The following is an 18,560-nucleotide window of genomic DNA, read 5'->3' as shown; positions in this document are numbered from 1 at the left end:
TAGGGGGTTGAATATCTGCGTCTGAAGCTCTGGAAAGAGGTTTGAGACCATCATAGTAACAATTTAATAGTGCAAGTCATATGTATGGATGAAGTTGTCTCTGATGAATGTATAGAGGGTCAGGGGGAAAGCAAGCACTTTGGGAATGCAGTTAGAGGGATCACAATATCCAAAAAGAATAGAGAAGAAAGAAACCTGAGCATGTATGGCCAAAGATAAGAGAAGAACCAGGAGAAAGAAAAATCCCAAAAGCTAGAGGAGGACAGAAGAGAGGAGTCAAGGATGTCCACCCTAAAACATTGTGAGTATGGTTTGTTATCTCATGATTGCATGGATGGGCCACTGAGCTGTTCAGAGAACCATGAAGTCGTAGGCCTTACAACCAATGGAGATCTATATAGTGACCCAGTCCAATCCTCATTTCACAGCTAAAGAAGCTGAGGCCTAAGGATACTAGTTGGTTTGTTTGAGAAAACACAGCTCATTTATGGTAAGTCTGGCACTGGCAAGCAAAATGCCTAGTGGTTGGAACAGATGTGAGGTTTGGGGGACATAAAAGAAGCAGATCATGGCTGAAATAACCCCAGACCTCCATTTGAGTATGAGGAAGAAAAGACAGCAAGGCCACCAGAAGGGAAATTACTAAAGCTGATCCAAAGTAGAAACAAACGGGCCCCAGGATGCCATGTGCACCCATAGGGTCACTGTGGTGGTTTGCATTTGGGGAGTAAACAGCCCTTCTGGAAAGATAACGAACTCCAGGAGAAATGTTTGTGTTAGGCAGTTCACAGCTTCAACTTTAGATTGCATTACATTCTTTTCCATGATATCATTTATATCTTAGAGAAGCAAGATTTCCAGCAGCTGCTATGATAAAAAGCAAGTACCACTAGAAAAATCAAGGTGGAACAGAAAGTGTGGGAAGAGATATCTAATCTGATCTCAGGGTCTGAGACATTGTGCAGTTCCCAATGGGTACATACTGCTCACGACTAATTAATGGGGGCTACTTAAGCATGAAAGGAAAACATTGTTTTCTCTTTTAATTTGTGTGTTTTAGTTTTCAAACGGCTACTAAGTTGTTAGGACATAAATAGTTAATAAGTTGCGTAGACCTAATACTTATAAAGAGGACTGTTAGGAAGTTCTTTTGGCTCAAGGGTGCTATGAAAAATCAGTTAAACAATGAAGGAGCCATGAACCAAAAAAGCTAGAAAATCACTTTGCTGTGTTATCAACTCTCAAGGAACAACTGCCCCGTTTTGGCACTTGGCCCAGGAGGGGCGTGGGGAAGGAGGAGGTCCTCAGGATGTCCGCTGCTTATTCTTCCTGCTGTTGATGCCTCACCCACTTATATGGGGCCTGTAGTTAGCCATTCAAGGAAGAGGCCTGTCCAGGAAACAGATGTGCATACTACAGAGGAAACCCACAATCACCGCCTACGTAAATCAACCCAGGCCTTCATTCATAAAAATGAACCAAACCAAGGGCCACCCCAGACAGAAGGAAAATACCAACGTGTAAGATAATGATAATAATGACCAAATGAAATAGCTCACCTGGGAGAAAATAGGAATAATAATAATAATGATAATAATAATAATTCAATTTGATCCTGAGATATTAGAGAGGAAATTGCCCCCATAAAATTAGAATTGACTGCAATTAGAAGAAGAAGCAGGGGGGAAGGGAAGGAGAAGAAAACAGCACTTCCAGAAATGGAAGAGGTACTGGTAATTAAAATAGGATTGACAAAACAAAAATTTGATTGAAATACCAATCTGCTTATCTACATGAGGGCTCTCTGTCACTGTGGAGACCAGACTATCAGCAGATAGAGTCAAATAAATCTCCCAGATCTAAAAGCAAAGGGAAAAAAAAAAAAAGAAAAAGCAGATGAGTAAATGGAAACTTAAAAGTTTTGTCAGATATATCCAGGAGGGTTAAACTGTCTAATAGAGATTTGTAAAAATAGACAACAGAAATGTTAGTGGAAAGAAACAATAAGACAAATAATTGAATCATCTTCTCCAGAGCTGAAGTTTCTTATATAAGGGTCCACCAAGGACAGAACAGGATGAAGAAAAAAATGCATCCACACCCAGGTAGGTCCTGATAAAATTTAAGAACACCAAAAAGAAAAAGAAAATTCTAAAAGCTCCCGCAACAAAAGACAGAGGACAATATGATGCAAATGAGCCTGGGGCAACTATACCAAGGAAGCTAAGAAAACTCCAATGAATTTTTAAAGAATCTAAAAGTGTGGCCTTGGATCATTCTTCTTCAAGTGGTAGGAATGAATGGGAATGAATGCCCTGGGATTACATTTCCTTTGCTACCTGTTCAATCACACACCTTGTTGTGAAGGAAATAAAATTTGCATAATTAAAATACTATGCACTGACACGGAAGGACATCCATAATGTCATAAAGAAACAAGTTGCAGAACAAATGAATAATCTTATCCTATAGAAGCTAAATACACACATGTGCACATATAAATTAGACAGAGATAAATAGGTGATAGATAGATGACAGATAGATAGATAGATAGATAGATAGATAGATAGATAGATGATAGATAGATGAACATTTAAAAGGACACAGAGCATACAAGTGGAATTGAGAAGAGCTGAAGCCATTTGCTTTTTATGTTCAACAGTTGAAGCTTACCTTCTGAAAATATTAACAGGGGAATTTCAGGGCAGTGAAAATACTCTATGTGATACTATGAGGATGGATACACGTCATTACACATTTGTCCCAACCCACAGAATATACAACAGCAAGAGCAAATCCTCATGTATAGACAATGGGAGATAATGTGGTTCATGAATTGTAACAAACGTCTCACTTTGGGGGTTGGGGGGAGATTGATAATGGAGGAAGCTGGTGTGTGTGTGTGTGAAATAAGAGGGAGTATGGGAACTCTTGTACCTTCACCTCAGTTTCGCTGTGGACCTAATACTGCTCTAAAAAATGAAATCTTAATAAAACATATTAACAGAACAATGGTGAACATCACTGCGCTCTCTGCCCAGGGGGCACTATTCTCACTTCTCTACTTGGTTAAACTCACTGCATTTTCACAGCAACAAAATAAGATTTTGTCAATGAAAAACTGAGACTTGCAGAGTTCAAATAACTTTGTGTGTGGTGGATGCAAGACTCAAATACAGACCTGACTGCAAAGCCAGTGACTCTGAATGTGCTGACCACTAATATGTGCAGGCTCCAGGCTTCACACAATCTTCCCAGATTGTGTGAACCCTGGGTTATAGTTGTCCCAAATGACCCATTCTAATGCTTTCCTGCCGTTCCTAGATGAAGTGTGTGGCTGGTCAACAACTAGTCTCTTTTAACTTAATAATTCTTCTGGAAAGCACCAGCCATTCCCTTCTCTCTGGGTCTCACTCTCCTTTGGCCCTATGTGCTTCCTGAAATTGTCCATGACTTCTGTTGGGGTCTAGGTCCAGACAGCCTTCACCACAGAAATGCTCTGGAATGTTCTCAGCTACTGTCTATTCCCACCACAGATCTGTGGGAACATCTTGATGCCTTCCATGCCACTGGCCACTAAGACACTAAACTCACTCTACCTCTTTGTGCTGTGCAGTCACTGTCACCTCAGGTATTGGAGCAGGGCAGTTATATGGCTCTCTTCTCCCAAAATCCTCTATAAGAGACGTGACGAAAGCCCTCTACTCTGGACAGATTACCCTGGATCTTTCTGGATTTTTGCATGGGACTCCCATCCACACCCCCCAACATTGTGCCCTGTCAATCTTGAAGAGCAGGCCCAAAGTTGGGGATGGACATGTACTCTGATATGTACTCAACTAACTTTATCTCGATTTGCTTTATTTTCTCTGCTGGGAACAGACAGGCTGTCCCCTTTTTTTCTCTGTTTCATTACCACCTTCCTTATACAAAACTCCATGGTCAAATCTGCTTTGCCTAGTTTTGCATATATCAAAAAGGGAGATCCCCAAACTTGGGAAACCTTTTTCTCTCTGCATAAAGTTTAGCCTTCAGGCCTTGTGTGTCTCTGTGCACTCAAATAACCCGTTTTGTTACATTATTGCTGATCACCCTCTTCCCTCCAGGACAGGTGGTTGCCCAGGCTGAGAAAGGAGAAAGCTATACACCATGAAATGCAAAACATAAAATTACATCAGTGTACCTCAAGAATATTTACACTGTTTTGTAAGAAATTGAAGAAATACATAGCTCTGAGTTGACATAAAACAAGGGAATCTGCCTAATCTGAGAGGGAACGAAGAAAAATAAAAACGTCCCTTAAGGAAATAATGTTTGAGGTGAGCTTGAAGGAGCCACAGGAATTACTGGTCCAAGAGGAAGTGAAGAGTGCTTCCTGCAAAGGGAGTGGCAGCTGCAAAAGGCCAGAGGCTGCAGGAGCACGGTGTACTCAAGTAAGTGAAGACAATCCATGTGGCTGGAGAACAGAGGGGAAGAACAAGAGGCATCAGGCATGGAATAAGAAAAGGCTGGGCAAGAAGATGCCATGCAACGCGCAGCCACAACATTGAGCAGGGCAGGAATCAGGTTTCCACATGCAGATAGGAATGGAGAGAGAAAAGACGAAGTGGGCAGATGGTGGAGAGAGTCTGGCTGCTGCCCTGGCACAGAGCACATAAAATTACAAAATCTGATTCCTGTCAAGTTTTGTTCTATGACCTTTAGTGGATTTACTAATAGTCCACAGACTGAAGAAGTCAAGAACTGTGAGACTGAATCATTTGAAGGGCTCCTTGTCCTAAACCCCTATTAGTCTACATAGAATTACTCCCAGGTGGGGAATTCAACAATCCCAGACGTGCTCAGAACCAAAGTAAGCAAAACAACAGTCATTAGCTATACACTATTATTTTCCTTTGACCTCCATATTTTCCCACCAACATTGGAACCAGTTGCCCTTCGTCTGAAATGTAGTTGAGAAAATGTCCTCAAACAAAATTGAAAGGTCTAGATTATCTTAGAAGAACAGAGCGTAAGATAGAATCCCTGACCCTACTTTTTCAGGTCTTCTGTCTCGGGGATGCCCCTCAAAGTAGGTTGGCCTATGGAAGGGGAGTGAAAGTCACGCAGGTGACAATAGTCGCAAAGGTTTGATGATGGTCTGGTTTCCCCATCGGAATAATTATGGGCTGGGAAGGACATGGACTGATTTTATCTTATTTACCCTTATCCTAGAACTGTGAGTTACAGGGACAGATCATGGCATGTGAGTTAGTTTCCCACATATCCGCGTGTGCGTTCCTGGTGTCAGAAAAGTTTAGCACATTAAAGCCTTCCTGCGCAGACTCCACATGTGCAGTGGGGCAGGTCCATAACCACTCCAAAGGCCTGCATAGCTGAACCTCATCCTCTGAGAAAGGATCTCAGCCAGTTCCCCACAGGGCCTGGTACCCTCAAAAATTTTATCTTGGTTATGTGTGTGACCAAACCAAAGTCCATGTACTTGATGCTTTGAAAAGCCAAAACGTCAGAGTTTGGAGTATGGAAAGGTTTATTGATCGAGAAGGCGCCCACTGAGAAGATGGGAGACCTAAAGGTGCCTCAAATCCATCTTCCTTGGTGGACTAGGTTAAGGGTTTTTAAGGGGCTAGCGGGAATAAGTATGCAGGAGTGCTGGGGGGCAAGTTTTCACTGGAGGACTTTGGAACTTGGTCATTTATGGTAAAGGGGTGTCAGCACCAAATCTTCCTGGACAACGAACCCTTAGCTTCTAAAAGGGTTCCTGTGTTCAAGTCCTGGCTCTGTCCTGGTCCTTTGGTTGGGGGGTGGGGCGAGACTTTGGTTCTGGGTGCAGCTGGAGGCCAAAGTTCTCTCCTCTGCTCATACTTCGGCTGCATGACCTGCGGTCCTGGTCCCTGAAAAACAATTCAGCACCTTCTAGTCAAACGGGATAGGACCATTCTGAGGTGGCTGTGCAGCTTCCTGTGGACCAGCATCTCACTAGAGCAAAAGCATCCATAGGAGATAAAGGCTTTTTTCTGAAATTTTATCAAACAGCACCAGCTGAAGAAATCATGATAAAAATAAGTAAAATCCAAGTCAAATTGTTGCCTATTTTAAGCACAACAACACATACATTTTTTACATATAAATTTTTATTTCAAACATCAGATTCGAAGAAAGTTTTGCACACTAAGTGAGTTTTTAGCAAATCAGGACAGTCATCAATATTATATTAATTCTGGGGTGAAGTTTTCGACAAGGTGCTCCTATATTGTTGATGATATTTTAATCAGCCATCCTTGGAATAAGATGAACACAAAATCAAGTAGGGTGTTGAACCTTGAACATTATGATACAAACAAAATGAATTTTAAGCCTCACAAAACACCTAAGAAAAAAGGATGTGTTTTTAATGTGCGTGAAAAAAATACAACACAGAAGGTAGATCTAAAGAATGATTATTTAAAGCCAGAGGTAGATGTTCTGTAATCGAAACTCACAGTGGCTCCCTCCCACAGTCTCCTTTTGTTGTTGTCAGTGCCCTGTGCCTTAGGGAAAAGTTTGTTTTCTTTCAGCTTTCTGACATCATATGATGCAACCTGATGCAAAGCGATACGCATCTTGTCACAGGAGAAATTTAAAGAGAGGAGGGAGTAATTCTGCAGCTGGTGTGGAAATTCTCCAGAGAACCAGGGAGTGGGAGCTGAGCCGTGGCAGAGTAGGGCAGAGAACGTCTTGGGAGTGTTCACGGAAACACTGTGTGGTTCTGAAGAAAAATCAGGGTCCAGTAATTAAAGCGGAGTGGAAATTATTGCAGTCAGGGGGTCATGAAACACATCTTCGGATTAAAAGTGCAATGCTTTTTCAGAATGTCTGTGTCAACACTTCAGCGGCATGGGAAGGGGGATTAGAATAGAGTGTTCATAGCAACATCTGCTAAGAAAGGGGGTAATCAGGAGTGGTGTAGTGGTCCTTGGTGCCCTTCTAGGCTGGAGGCTGTGGGGGCTAGAAAGGGAGCGTCTTCTTCTGCTCCCTACTTCCCAAGGAGCAAAGGCAGCCTGCTGAATCTCACAGCAGGTGAATGCTGGCCAGGCCGGCAGGGGGACTGGGTGAAGAGAAGGAAAGCTATGAGGATGTGTCCCGTGGTGCAGGGGCTGGGCGGGGAGGGAGCGGGAAGCATACCCAGCTTACATCGCATCCCCTTGGGAGAGATCTTGGTGAGAATGATGTCTGTGATCCTCCTGCAGTCTTGGCGCCCAGGTGGAGAGACTTGCTCTCCAGCTCTTACATGAATATGTAGCACCTGGCACACTGCTTTTCTCATAACAGGCACTCAACTAACATATATAACCATGTGAATTAGAAGTCGTTATTTAAATAGTTTATTTTATCTATGGATAAATAGATGAACTGAATAAAGAGCAAAATACACCCAAACAAGATATGGCGTAAAGCTGACTTAGTTAGTACCTTGTTATCAAATTCAGGTGTGTAATAATAAAAGCAAGCACGCACCACAGACCAGGCCGTGCGTCAGGCACTGAGCCAAGGGCTTTTCAGATATTGCAGCAAATCAATCTTTACATAATTCCCATTCCACAGAGGAGGAAGCTAAGCCCCAGAGGGTAGGCCTAAGGGGAGAGGGTGAGGGAAGGCGGTATTTGACGTCAGGGAGTTGAGGACCAGTCACTGTTCTCAAACTCTGTTATGTAGCAACAACAGTTTTTAGAATCCTTATCTTTTCTTGATTGTCATATTTGCTTTTCAATTCATCTTGTTCAGATTATGAATATTCCCGATGTGTTTCAAGCTTTCAAGTTATGTGGCTAACAGATTAGCCCAAACAAACTAGAAAGACTGTAGCTTGTTTATTGCTCTTTATACAGCACTACAAAGATTTGGTGTTAAACCCAGTTTCCTCATCACTAAATGTGAATAAACATGTAAGCTTGGAAACCTCCTACCTAACTGTCTATTTTAAGGCTCGAACAAAACAGGATCCATGAAAATGCTTCAAATGCCTTTCAGGGGCTCTGAACATAAGGATTACCTTCATTTGGGGTTTTTAAGATTTTATTTTAGTTGAAGCAGAATTAATAAAAAAAATTTTTTTAATTTTTAAGAAAGTTTTCACCAATGAGATTGTGAAAACATTAAAAACATATTTAATGTACCTACTAAGGACATCCAGGTGTTTCCAAATATCTAAACATTTGGACTTGTGTGTCATTATCAATTATCACAGAATACCTTTATAGTGTCTTATAAAATCTTTAGCAAGTGATTAAGTAATTTTTGAAAATTATTAGCTCTTGAGAAAGACTTGAAAATCTAAGTGTTTCATAAGTTGAAAACAGAATCCTGTTAATTGAAAAGCTTCTCTCTAAATCATACCTTGGGTGTCGTGAAGGAATTAAAGCTTTGCACTACTCTTCCCCACACACTAAAGGTAAAATAACATTATAAAACAGGAAAAAAATGTACCGAGGCATCCATTTATCCACCATCAATCATTTACTGAACATGTACCTTCGGGCAAACATTGTGTTTGTTAAGCATTTGGGATTCAAAGATGAATGGGGCAAATTTGCTGTACTCAAACTTCCTGTCCACAATTTTTCTTCCTGTTCATAAGCTACATCCTGTTCACAAACTTCCTGATGGGAAAGAAAGGTGAGGAGGATGAAATCAGTGGTTACTATGAGAATCCAGAGCTGGCTGGCTAGGTCAGGGAGTTTTTCTGGGAGAGGTGGACATCTGAAGACATGATTCTATACTAAATGAGAAGAGATGCTACAATTGCTGGAAATGCACAAAAATGGTAGGGACGGTGGGGGAAGGAACTACAGAGAAGGGCAGAATTGTGCTGGCTTTTAAAGAACAGGTGGAAATGGAATGCTTAGAGGGAAGCAGTGAGGGCCCAGAATCAGAGAGGACTCCTTGGTGATCCAATTGTTCAGGTAACAATAATCATAGAAATCATTGTAACTGGAGAGAATGATTTTAGTAGGGGTAAAGTAGAAATGTAAGTTAGAAATGCAGATTTTGGTCAGAGTATGGTCATTCTCAAATATTAGACTAAAAGTATTATCCTGTAAGTAATGAGGAATAGTGAATGCTTAGAAAAAGAATATTAACATAAAACAAATCATTAAAACATACTACCAGAGTTGGAAATGGCCTTGGAGAATATCCAGCACTTACTCCCAGCTTCTCTAGATTGGAGGTCCTTGTGTCTATTAATAGAATGGTGATTTATTTGTCCCTGCGTTCCCTACAGTGCCTGGTAGAAAATAATCGCTTAATACAGGTTGAATTTAAAAATGAAAGCAGCAGAAAAGTGTAGCCCAGAGTAATTGATTTAGTGACTTGCCTAAGGTCGCCCTGCAGTGACAAGATCCAGGGTCGCTCTTCCTCCATGACCAGAGCCCGTTCTTCCTATTCTTGCCTCATTCCTTGTTAAACACAAACGAGATGTTTTATCCACAAAACAATAGCTATCTAGATATATGGACTTCCAGAAAGTGGACTGTATTTTTCTGTGTACACATTGATATCTGATGTCTTGCAAATAAACACATTAAGTCAAGAAATTTAAAATAAAAATGTAGGTTTAAAGTTTTCTGGAAACATACTTACGATATTAATATTACAAGCATCCACAAGCTATGTTTAAAATAACTTTAAAAGGAAGAACACTTAAAGCCCTAATCCTATAAATCTCTCTCTCTGTCTCTCTGTCTCTGTCTCTCTGTCTCTCGCTGTCTCACGCACACACACACATACACACACAGAGAAGACACACACAGACGATATCTGCTCCCCAGGATCATTAATTCATTAATTTTCTATTCTTCTAAGCACTTCCTTTTTCTACTCCTCCTTGCCCTGGCTGGAGGAATGTTCATGAAGCAAGACGGGTCATGAGTTTGTACTTGTTGAAACTAGGTGATATGCATATGGCGACTCTTTAGATCATGCTCTCTACTTTAGTAACTTTTTAAAAATTTCTCATTAAAAATGTTTTTAAATGAGGATAAAACAATAATATCCATTAACAAATAAATGTGTCACTCAAAATTAGTTTATTGAGAAAGATTCCGAAGAAAACAATATAAACTGAAAACTGGGTGACAATGACATCTTCAGATTTGTTTCCCAGCAGGTGCCTGCAGGTGTCTAGGACTATGCAGTGTAGGCAACTGCCCTAGGTGATTTGGAAAATTATCACCTAGAAGGGGGAAAGGCTGTGTAATACCTTCTATCCTATTGCATAACTGTCTGCTGAACAGAGCTGCCACATTGTTTCAGGGAGAAAGCCATTTTTTAAACCCCAACCTTAAACACAATATTATTATTCAGAAAAGATTTAAAAAATATTTAGAGATGTTAAGTATTTGAAAACTAAATTATAAGGAATTATTCACCAAATTTAACAAATCAAGACTACTGATTTTATTTTTGCTCATATACCAAAATAGATCTTTCCACCTGGGCGCAGATCACTGAAACCAATTAATTAGCAGAAGGCAGGTGGGGAAAGCAAACTGCCATAAACACCTTCACTTCCCTTACAGTCCATGAGGCTGGCCATCTATACCTGAATGTCTACAGTACATATGTGCATGTGAATATTAAATATATAAGACAAAGCCACTTTAGGAAGCATAGTCTCATATTGTTGTGATCCTTGATAAATTCAAATAGAAAGTAGACCATGGTAACACTAAGAGCTAATGAAACCCAAAAAAAAAAAAAAAAAAATGAGCATATCTCCCTAAATTGTGAACAGTTGTGTTTATTTGTTTTCTAATTTTCTATTTTTGAAGGAGAAAAATGGAGAAAGATTGAAATGTGTGATGAAAGAAACAAACCTTCATAAACTAAAGTTCCATGTATACATTCCTGGTTGTATATCCAATGTCTAGTGTTGGCCGACCATAGAAAGAACTCCAGAAACATTTGTTATTGAGCATAGAAATCATTGTTATTATAACTCTCATTATATGAGAATAAGTTGGAAATGCTGGCACATCCCATATACATATTAACGTACAGAAGTATGTATAATATACATATTGTTCATAGAGACTTGGACAGAAAAATACCTTAGTGAGTGAGCCCTGGCACACTGAATGCTTCCAGTTTAAATATGTCCAAATATCTGAGAAAAAAGGAAACCAAATTTGTAATTGTATTTTAAACTCAAAGCATAAAATATGTAACCACGTTTACGAAAGCATGAGTACGTGTAGCAGGTCCAGGATCCTGGAAATACAAATTCTTTCTTTCACACACTGTTAAGATATCATTTAGGAACTAAATACTTTTAATGTTTCTGTTCAGCTACAATCTGTAGCTAAGACACAGGTGCATAAACTAGATTTTTCGATTTTAGGCTGAAATTATTGCGATGTGATGCTTGAAAGGGAGGAAATGCTGCTCAGTCATTGGCTCTCTGAATTGGAGGAAATTAAGTGCAGGAAGGAGCTCAGAAGGGGCTCTCCAGCTAAAGACTGAGTTAAATGGTCTGGAACTCAACTTACAAGTAAGTTAAATAACAACTGTCCTCCCTTCCCCAGCTCCTTTAATTGAAGTATTTTCTATCTGGAGGCCTCTTTTGAAATGCAATACTCCTGGGAGTGGTCACACCTTAAATTATCAGCTAACATTTTCAGAGAGATTAGCAGAGAGAAAGAATGAGATTTAGGCAAAGTGCCTGGGATAGAGGGAAAGCTAGGTCTGGGGGAGAAAGTTTAACTAGTCAACACATCTGTCGATTAGTTGATAAACAGACTAATTCACCTACTCAAGAGCATTTGGATCTACAGTCCAGACTTCCAACCTCAGGATGCTATCATTTCACCAAAAAGATAAATGATTGCTACCTTCTTTGCTATATGAACCTTTTCAGCACAATTTCCCAGATTATCTTGGAAGTAACTTGAATCAGTTTGGGGAGAAAACAAGATTAACCCTAAGTAAAGTTGAAAATTACTTACTTTTAACGTCAAACATATTTAGACCATCCCTGAGGAGTGATTGTGCATGTGAGAGCAGACATTAAAAAAATTACAAGTGCATTTTGTGGTAAAAGACAGTCAACAGAACAGAAAGCACTGATAAATCTACATACTGAAAACTCATCAGATTCTTTTAGTGTAGCAGCTGAGATCCCCTACAAAAAACTACATTGCTGAAGGAATAGAAAAATACGTTTCTCTTTTGTCTCAGGAATCTCCTTTTCTCTTTTTGACATAGTTACAAAACATTTTTGTGTGTGTGATGAAGACTTTTAAGATTAACTCTCTTAGCAACTTTCAAATATGCAATACAGTATTATTAACTAGAGTCACCATCTTGTATATTATATTCCTATGTTTCAGGAATCTATTTTTAATTTTTCTTACTACTCTGGATATAGTATTTAGACATTCAAATGTCTACTTGTATTGATTGACTTAGGGCAGAAACCTGTCACAATGTTTTATTGGAACCATACCATATAGAGAAAATAATTTGTTGAGTTGTTCACACTTTTTCCCATAGACTTCCTAGGAGGCAATAGAGCTGAACAAGTTTTTCAAAGTCTAATTGACCTCTTTGGTTCTATAACTGTCTTGGTAGACCCTAATGGCCTTAAATATTATCAAAAATTTCTGAGTAAGAACTTTGTAAATACATATTTTGTTCATGTTACCTCCACTTCTCCATTTGTGATACTGAGGAACACATATACCACTGACAGAAGATATCAAAAGCAACCTCTCCACTCCATGGTCCCATTGATTTTTATCTTCTGTTGCCATGAAACTTTTCACTATCACTAAAAACGAGTAGCAAACAGGTGAATTTTACTCTGTTTTCCTTATTTTCATCCTCAGATGATCATACTTATGAGCAAGGTAACAGTCAAAACTATTAGTATTCTTAAATGAATATTAGAATTATTGGAAACTGACTGTTAAGAGAAAGCATATTTGTTCTTTATGTTTTAACTGGACAGACCGGTGAGCTCCTTTTGTGCACCATGCACTGGGTATGAAATGACAAGAGGAGCAAGCACGGACCATGTCTTTCAAGACCGCATCATGCAAACTGGGTCTGACTTATGAACTAATTAGTCACATCAGAATTCTTTTGAAAAACACTGAACTAATGATGTGGAGACTTGGCTATAATTTCAATATTGCCATTTACTAGTTACGTGGCCTTGGACAAGTCACTGTGTCTCTCTTATCTCTAGGTTTCTCTCCCATAATATTTAACACTTGGCCACAATGAGATGGTTCCTTTCCAATCACAATTGTCGGATTCCACAGTGAGAGTCAAGTTCATTGAGGGGGAAAGCTAGTGTGTATTCCTAAAATGCCTATCACTTGTCAGGTGTCCATTATATCATGCAAACCGCCTCAGTCCTATGTGTGGTTTACCCCACAGGACTCTGCTGCCTCCAGTCTTTCCATTATATTCTCTCTCTGCCGAAGGAGGAATCTGTTCTTAGTTTAGAATCTTAACCATTAACAAAGAATAATTGTTTCAATGTACACACTAATTGGTGAAATGAGCCATATTTTAGGGAAAAAGCGGGAGGAATGCTCAACTTCTCATTACATAAAAAATTCAAAATATCAAGTGGTAATGAGGGCCTACACAGCCCCTGGATTCACCATGTATTTCACCTTGTTAGTACAAGAATTCCACAAAATTGACAGGAACAGTCATTCAATTGATCTGATTTGAGGAAGGCTGCCAAAAATGAGAGGCGATCTTTTGCTATTAGATTTTGGACTTTGAACAGTTTTAGCAGAAAGTTGTATTAGTTAGCTGTATAAATACTCTAAATCTATCCTGATTTCCTGAAATCTTTGTATGAAAATCTTAGTAAGATCAGTAAGTCTTACAGAAAGTATTCAATGTTGAACAGCATGAAAAATATAAGTCAGAGAAACCCACTTACAAAGGCCACGATTCAACCCAAAATGGATGAATTTGAAAGACATATTGTTAACATGGGCTCATCAGAATGTATAATATATACTCTATTATGTCTGATTTTCAAAGCCTCACTCTCATTCTGCCCCTACCTCAATTTCTACGTCTGCCAAGAGAAAATGATATTCTTCAGTTGCCTCAGCGAGGGGCGGGGGCAGAAGGGAACCTGAAATACTCCATCTCTCCACACACCCTCAGAGATCTGCCACACACAAATTTATTGCTGCCAATCCCTGACCCACATGACAGGAAACCAGGCTGATTCTAAAGCAACATTTCGTTGTGTGTAGTAAACAGTGACCTATTCATAAAAGTACATACTCTGTTGTACCAGGATCACTTTTGATCGGGACCAAAGCCCTGTTGCCAGAAATAACAACAACCATGTTTACTCTTCAGTTCCGAGATAATGGCATACTAATGAGATTACCTTCTTCATTCTAGCAGATTTTTCTGCTATGCGGAGACTGGGAATATGAGAACCCCTACTTAATTTAATGTCCCCTGAACATTGTAGTGATTTGAAAAAAAATCATTGTTGTTTTAACATTGTTGACATTTGAGACACAGGAGCAGTTCACAGTGGGGACACCTACGGCTCAGATTCAGCCAACTCAGAGGACTTCTTGAAGCTAGACTGAGGAGAATAATTGACGGTGCTGGCAAAGGGCGAAAGCTCTGGAGCGGGTACACGGTGTGGGTTTGAACCCTGGATTTCTTGCCTACTAGCTGTGTGGTCTTGAGCAAGTTTCATCATCTCTAAATCGCAGTGGTATTAGCAGCATTAAGGTTTTTGGGAGGTTTACACAAGATGGTGCACTAAAAGCATTTTGCCCTGCTCCTTGCGCATATTAAAGGCCTATAGTATATGACATATATATTTTTAAATTTTTTTTTAGTTATTGCTGTTGTTATTACATCGCTAGGACTGCCATAACAAAGTAACATAGACTTGTGGCTTAAAGAACAGAAATGTATTCTCTCACCGTCCTGGATGCTCAAAGTCCAGAATTAAGGTGTCAGCAGGGTTGGTGACTTCTGAGGGCCACAATGGGGAATCTGGTACAGGCCTCTCTCCTGGGCTTGTGGATGCCGCCTTCTCCCTGCGTTTCTTCACATTGTCTTCCCTCTGTGCACGTCTCTGTTTCCAAATGTCCTCTTTGTATAAAGATGTCGGTCATATTGGATTAGGGCCCACACTAATAACCTTATTTTAAACTAATTTCTTTGGTAAAGATCCAGTCTCCAAATACAGGTACATGCTGAGGTTAGGACTTTGACATATGAATTTAGAGGGGACACAATTTAACCCAGAACACTGTTGCTATAAATAATAATAGTAATTGTTGTTATTACTATAATTATTATGGTCATTTTTGGAGCAAAGGTCATTCATTCCAGTGAGGTACATGATGTCTTTGAAACTTGAAATCCTTACCCAAGTGCCTAAATGTAATAGATAACTTGGGGCCGCGGGGGTCGGGGGGGCGGTGAGTGGCTACATGAATGAATGAATAGGTGAATGGTGGGCAGGATATTAGTATCATTAAGGGTTCATATTCAACAGGGCTGGGGTAAGTGGCACAGTCCCAGATGCTGGAACATGAATTGGAGATATAAGAAACCCCATCAAGAGTCTGCAGTTCTAAGGCCATGGGATAGAAGGACAAAGCAAGGACATCTGCCACAGAGGAACTAAGAGCAGAAAGAAAGTTGCAGCAGCGCAGGCTTGATGCTGACCTGGGTTCCCTTCCCTCTTCCCCCACTTACCAGCTCTGTGACTGGGCAAATTAATTAACCTCTCTGAAGCTCAAGGTCAGCCAAAGCTGAATATTCTGGAGCTGGAACAAAGATTAAATGAGGTAATGTATATAAAGCACCTACCTCAGAGCCTACACATCGTAAACACAAAAAAATGTTAGCTTTTCTTTTTTCCTTCCTGCAGTTATATGAAGTTCCGCAGTTCTGGACCCTTCTGGATGGCTGTACGCAGCTTAGGGATCAACACGTGGGAGAACTAGAGAATTGCTCAGGACACTCCTCACTGAGAAGGCTGTAGAGACCACAGCTCACGGAGACACCCTGGCTGTCTGGCTCCATCTCAGAATCCCCTGAGGAAGCCATCCTGAGAGGTGGCCCAGAAGAAATCGTTCTATTCTGAATTAGGTTACATTGTCCCTGAGCTGATAGCATGGGGAACATAGAGATTCCTGGGTATGGAAAAGACTCAGTGAATATTTGGGTAGACTTAGAGTTTTGTTTTTAGGGTTTTTTGGGGGTGGTTTGTGTGTGTGTGTGTGTGTGTGTGTGTGTGTGTGTGTGTGTGTGTGTGGTTTTGTTGTCTTTGATTTTAATACAAGAGAATATCTGCTTTATCTCGAAGGTCAAACTCATTTTTCTAAGAAATTATAATATCACTTCATATATACCTATTAGCCAACTGTGATTGAATTACAGCTCAAAAATGAGAAAGAAGAATGTCCTTTTATAAAGTCAATGGGACACATACACAAAATGTAATTCAAAATACCTAATTCAATGTGTTGATTATAAATATGATCGTAAGTAGCTTGTGGGCGATTTCAACTTTCTACAAAATACGCTTTTCTCTTTGTTTTAAGGAGTACTTGGAAATTCTTCTGGGCAATAGCAAATTCATATAAACAGATATTTATACAGAGACTCTGATTGATTAACATAAAAGAGATTCTAGAGCAGAACTTTAGGAAAAGAGAAAGTAAAGAAGACTTGGGGAAAAAAGCAATAAAATTCTTCTATTGATTAGGCAAAACAGCCTCAATTGTTCCTGGAACCTGATTCACAGTTGATGGTACATATACACATACACATATATATACTTATGTAATAAGTATATATCATATTATATATGTATATATACCACATATATACCTTTTATCACATATTTGTACTACATATATTAATAATAATTATTTATACCAAATCTATGTCTTAATACATCCTCACACAGTCATCATTTAATGGAGATATATTATCACCAGGACTAAAGGACTATGCTTACATTTATATGACAGTTTAGTTTTACACTTAGAATGAATAGCTGGTCTGTCATATATAACAGGGATTTAATATTTCACAGTTCTCAATAGAACATGATAAAAAACAGTAAAAGAGAGCAACTACTGCTTCTGTAGGAGAAAAAAATTAGTATTTTGCGAGATATTTATGAGAGATGTCCCAAGTAATTTGCTATTAAGGTGAACAGGTAAATTGGCAATACCTGTGTTAACAAAGAGTCAAAGACTCCTGACCATATTCTGTTTAAGGACTTTTGATAAGGGAACAGTCATGGGATTATTGAAGGGTCCAGTGATGTCACCAGGAAACCCCAGCTCCCATAGCAACACTTGTCCACCACATTGAACTGGTCCTCCCAGAAGTTGTTAGGCCACAGAATGGCTCCAACCAGGGTCAGACCTGAGAAGCCAAACAACAACAACCACACACCACTTCACAGGCATCAGAGATCAGGCCTGGTATCTGATACAGAGTAACCAAGAGTAGAGTTCAAGTTCTCTGGGAACTGGCAGCAGGCGTGACACTGGAACAATTTTACAGACAGTCTGTTCACTTTTGGCTAGTTAGCTAAAGGATTGAATTTTACTACCTGTTGGAGATAGTCTCTGATCTTGTTCCAAATATCTAAATCAACTTGTAAAGCCAGAGTGCAATCACCTGGGCACATTTCTACATCCCTCGATCCATAATGCACTCACACTCGACTCAGCATGGTGCCAGGGGCTGTGGAGGAAAGAGACAGATGTAAAGTACCTCTGCTCCTTTTAAGGTGAGACGGTGTGACAGACAATATACAAAACAGAATAGAGTTAATCAAAAGTGTTCTGGTTTTTACTTTGTTTTTCAACTATGATCCCTGGGTGGAGCCAGCATTCCTCCAAGGTATCAGCTAAAGAGAACAAGCTAAACCAAGTGACACAGTGTTGCACTGACAGTAGGACATTGTGATTTTCAGACACAGAGAAGAGGAGGTTGCAAAGGATTGGGGTGGTCTAGGAGGCTCCCTGTAGAGCTTTGAAGGAAAAGCAGAGTCCACATAGGCAAATGTTGAAGGACGGACTTTCAGAGCCCACCCAAATGTATACACCAATCTTTCCCATTTTCTCATTTGTACTTGTCAGCATCATTTACCCTTAAAATTCTGCGCATATTAAAAACATTAAAAGCAGCGCAGTAATTAAAGATAATTATTTCAGTGGAAGTGATTTTTGTTTTCATAATCTCCTTTTTGTCTGCATAAAGCCAGCAATTGGTTACATCTGTCACTGATAGCCTTTGTTCTGTTTATTTTAAAGAATAATCCACTGTTTGATTTGGTTTCCCGTTTTCAATATATAAACCCTGATCTCTTGATGCTCCATCGCAGGAAGGCAAAATAAAAGAACAAGGCTCTTTAAATATCAGAGCAGTGGTTACTTACAGATACACATAGCTTCAATATTTTATATAAAAGTCAGTTAGGAAAATGCAAAAGAATTTCCCAGCTGGAAGCCTTGATTTGGCAGGTGTAGCTCAACAGAACCAAT

Source organism: Rhinolophus sinicus, chromosome 16, assembly GCF_057876585.1.
Source record: "Rhinolophus sinicus isolate RSI-liver-muscle chromosome 16, RSI-T2T, whole genome shotgun sequence".
Classification (NCBI taxonomy): Eukaryota; Metazoa; Chordata; class Mammalia; order Chiroptera; family Rhinolophidae; genus Rhinolophus; species Rhinolophus sinicus.
Note: the sequence above shows the minus strand (reverse complement) of the source record.